The sequence below is a fragment of the Pongo abelii genome, chromosome 16 (genome assembly GCF_028885655.2).
Source record: "Pongo abelii isolate AG06213 chromosome 16, NHGRI_mPonAbe1-v2.0_pri, whole genome shotgun sequence".
Taxonomy (NCBI): domain Eukaryota; kingdom Metazoa; phylum Chordata; class Mammalia; order Primates; family Hominidae; genus Pongo; species Pongo abelii.
The window spans coordinates 35075357-35079672 of record NC_072001.2 but is presented as its reverse complement, the minus strand read 5'-3'; positions in this window follow the sequence as shown (position 1 = coordinate 35079672).

Sequence of the window (4316 nt, the reverse complement as noted above, 5' to 3'; positions counted from 1 at the left end):
GTGGTGGCTGGCCCCTGTAGTCCCAGCTACTCAGGAGGCTGAGGCGGGAGAATGGCGTGAACCTGGGAGGCGAAGCTTGCAGTGAGCCCATATTGCGCCACTGCACTCCAGCCTGGGTGACAGAGCAAGACTCTCTCTCTCAAAAAAAAAAAAAAAAAAAAAGACTACAAATGATAAGCAACATAGAATAGATATTTAAGGAAAGGCTTTGAAAAGGAAAATAAGATCAAAATAAACTAACAAAATTATTACAGAACAAAGAGATTCTAGGGAGAAGACAAAAGAGTATCAAAATCACTTTGTAAAGATACTTGTGAATATATTACATGTATAAAACAAAACAGAGGCCGGGCGCGGTGGCTCACGCTTGTAATCCCAGCACTTTGGGAGGCTAAGGCGGGCGGATCATGAGGTCAGAAGATCAAGACCATTCTGACTAACATGGTGAAACCGCGTCTCTACTAAAAATCCGTCTCTACTAAAAACACAAAAGTTAGCCAGGCGTGGTGGCGGGCGCCTGTAATCTCAGCTACTCTGGAGGCTGAGGCAGGAGAATCGCTTTAACCAGTGGACTGTCAAGAGAGGTAGGCTGCAGCAAGCCGAGATCGCGCCACTGCACTCCAGCCTGGGCGACAGAGTGAGTGAGACTCTGTCTCAACAAAAAGAAAAAAAGAAAGAAAACTTTTTTTTGAGAGAGAGAGAGAGAAGTCTCGCTCTTCTCCCCTGGGTTTGAGTGCAACGGCTCGATCTCAGCTCACTGCCACCTCCGCCTCCTGGGTTCAAACCATTCTCCTGCCTCTGCCTCCCAAATAGCTGGGATTAAGTCGCCTGCCAACACGACCGGCTAATTTTTCTATTTTTTAGTAGAGACGGGTTTCAGCACGTTGGCCAGGCTGGTCTCCAACTCCTGACCTCAAGTGATCAGCCCGGTTGGCCTCCCAAAGTGCTGGGATTACAGGCGTGAGCCACTACGCCTCGCCAAAAAACCGAAAATCTTAAAGGTCTTTCCCCTTCCCCGCCTGGGCTCCAACAACTCGGGAGCCGCCCTGCCCCGCCCTGTCGCGGTCCCCAGAGCAGGTGGGCTCACTGAGGGCGACCATGGGTCCCAAGAGGGCTCCGGCAGCCGCGGGCTCCCACCTCGAAGCGCAGCGACAGGGGCCGAGAGGGGCCAGCAGCCCCCAAGCCAGCCCCGCGCTAGGAGTTGGAGAGACGCGCCCTCTGCCTTCTCCCACCCAAGCCTGGCCCAGTGCCCGGCGGGCCAGTTGCGGGAGAAAAGGGCGGGGAACCGGGGTCTCTCTAGGGCAGGTTCCCCTTTGTCCTGGGACTCTGGGCACCCCCTTTCCGCCCTCGCCCTGCGCCGCGAGGCCGCCACCCGGCGACTCACCTTGATGTTGCGGTGCAGCGTGAGCCGCGGCTGTGGCTCCTGGTTCTCGTGGAAGATAGAGGCCGGCAACTTCAGTTTGGCCTTGAACGCTGACAGGGACATCTTCCCCTCATCTCAGGCGGGAGGGGCGCGGAAAAGGAACCGGTCCCGAGCCGCTGTCATGGCCGCGACCACCCGGCGGGGCCCCCGGCCGAGCTCTCGCGGCTCCACCTCTCCCCGCCGCCATGACCCTCGTGGGAGCGCGGCTGGAAAATGGCAAGGGACACCGAGGACTTGGCGGGAGCTGTGTGGCTGCCTGGGGGGCTGCTCTCTTTATAACCGACTCCACCGACAGGAGGCGCGGCTCCCGTCAAGCCGCAGCTTAAAAGGGCAACAGCACCAGCGCCCCCGCTACCGCCTGGGAAAGGGCTGCCCCTACCTCGCCCTGGTCCTCGTGGCCCCTCACCTCTCACCCCTCACCCTTCACCCCTCAACCCGGCGCACCCTGCGTGTGCGCGCTCCCGGCTGCCCCCTCCTCTCTTGACCCAGCACCTTTCTGCCCGACCCATCTGGTCCCTTCTTCACACTCGCGACTGGGCGCCACAACCACGAAATCTCTGTGTGTGTGTGTGTGTGTGTGTGTGTGTGTGTGTGTGTGTGTGTGTGTGTGTGTGTGTGTGTGTGTGTGTGTGTGTGTGTCCCTGTCCCAAGGGGGCGTGGCTCACGCCTGTAATCCCACCACTTTGGGAGACTAAGGCGGGCGGATCAGGAGGTCAGGAGAGAAGACCATCCTGGCTAACACGGTAAAAATCCCATCTCTACCAAAAAAAATACAAAAAAATTAGCCGAGCGTGTGGCAGACGCCTGTAGTCCCAGCTACTTGGGAGGCTGAGGCAGGAGAATGGCATGAACCCGGGAGGTGGAGCTTGCAGTGAGCTGAGATCGCGCCACTGCACTCCCGCCTGGGCGACAGATCAAGACTCCATATCAAAAAAAAAAGAAAAAAAGAAAAATAAACCTCAAAGGATCACTAGTGGTCAGCAATTATATGCAAATAAATAGGAAAACGTACTAAAAATGGATAAATTTCCAGACACATCTAACCTACCAAGATTGAACCATGATGAAACCCAAAACCTGAACAAACTAATAACAAATAATGGGATCAAAGTGGTAATAAAAAGTCTCCCAGCAAAGAAAAGCCTGAATTCTAGCAAACATTTAAACAAGAACTAATACCAACCTTACCACGCCCGGCCTGTGGAGAGTCAGCCCCCGCCATCCCTCCCATCCCCCCACCATCCCTCCCATCCCCCCACCAAGCATGGGAGTGCTGTGAAGGCAGCTGTGTGTCCTGACAGTCTCTACCAGTCCTACTGTCCCTTGGCTGAGAATCAAACCCATTTCTGGATGACGGGGAAGTGTGTCCTCTGCTGGCTCTGTTCTCTGTGGAGCTCAGGGGAGGGGAAAGGCCAAGCCATTTTTAGGGTGCTGTTTAGAGGGGTGAAAAGGCCATAGCCTTTCCAAGGGACACTTCCTGGAAAGCCCCTGGAACTTAGCTGGCTCTTGTCCTGTGAAGCTGGCTCTGGCCACCACGGGGCAGGGCCACGAACTCAGCCTGAAGGGAGCCTGCGGGGCAGCCCAGCACTCTGGAGGGACAGACAGAACAGGCCATCAGGTGCAGACAGGGGAGGGAGGCAAGGGGACGGAAGGGAAGATGCCTTGGATGGGTGGAAGTCAGTGCCCTTAGGTGCTGGTACCTGTCTTCCCGGCCACCGCTACAACAGGCTTCTGAGCCTGTTGGCTGTCAGGGCTGGACTGTGCCCCATAGGTGACATGGCAGTCCCCGTGGAATCCCCCAGGCGCCACTAGGCAGCATACAGGTAACACACCTGGAAGGTCCCTAACAGCCTAGCTGGACATACTCAAGACACTCTAGGGCTCCTCGTTTGGTGGCACAAACTCCAGGACCCAGTGAGGGAAACGGGAACACACCAGGCCGGGCAGTACAGCTAAATCAATATATTCCAAAATAAAAAGCAAAATAAACAGGAGTCGCATCACCAGGGAACCACGACCCCATCCCCGCCTCCTTCCTCTGTCCTTTGCTAGCAATAAATAAGTTTCCCAGCCACAAATAATTATTAGAACCTCCTCCCCATGTGCCAGCTCCAACCTCTGCTAGGTACGATACAGGGGCGGCCCTACCCTCTGGAATATACAAAACCTTACACAGACACAATATGTACACCGGAGAAGGGTGGCCACCCCAGCAGCCCGTGCCCTCGCCTGGTCCACAGTTAGCCCCACTGTCCTGCCTCTCTGAATAAGAAGGGAGCCCCCCTGAGGGAAAAGTTGCTATGGTGAGAGTAAGGGGGCCATCAGGCCTCCTCCAAACAAACCAACTCCACCAGCCTCTGGCTCTTAAATAACAATCATCACCATCCAGAAATTTAGGGACTCAGCCCTGGTCAAGGTGGCAAAGGGTCTGTTTGTCTTTCCCCATTAGACAGAGGTCTTGTCTTGCTACCCTAATTGTAAAGGGGTGACTCGGAAGGGGTGGTAGGGACATGGTGGCAGTGGAGACTCCAGCCCCACTTCTCTAGGCTTTGCTGACAGTGGTCTGCTTTTTCCCATGACTTTTTTTTTTTTTAAATCCCATAACTTCTTTTTCGTAACTTTTTTTTGGTAACATTTCAGAAAGTTTTTTCTACTTTTCTGCCACATTTTTACAATTTTTATCCGATAACTTTTTCACCCCATAACTTTTTAAATCCCATACCTTTTTTATTTTGTGCTCTTTTAATAAACACTTGCATAGTTATACTACAATTTTGTGAAAATGAAACAGATTATCTCATGCCAAGCATGCCCAGTATTTGCACAGTATCAATACCTTTAATACTATAGTTTTCAAGACACACAAAATAAAATTTTAAGGCAAAAACAGCAC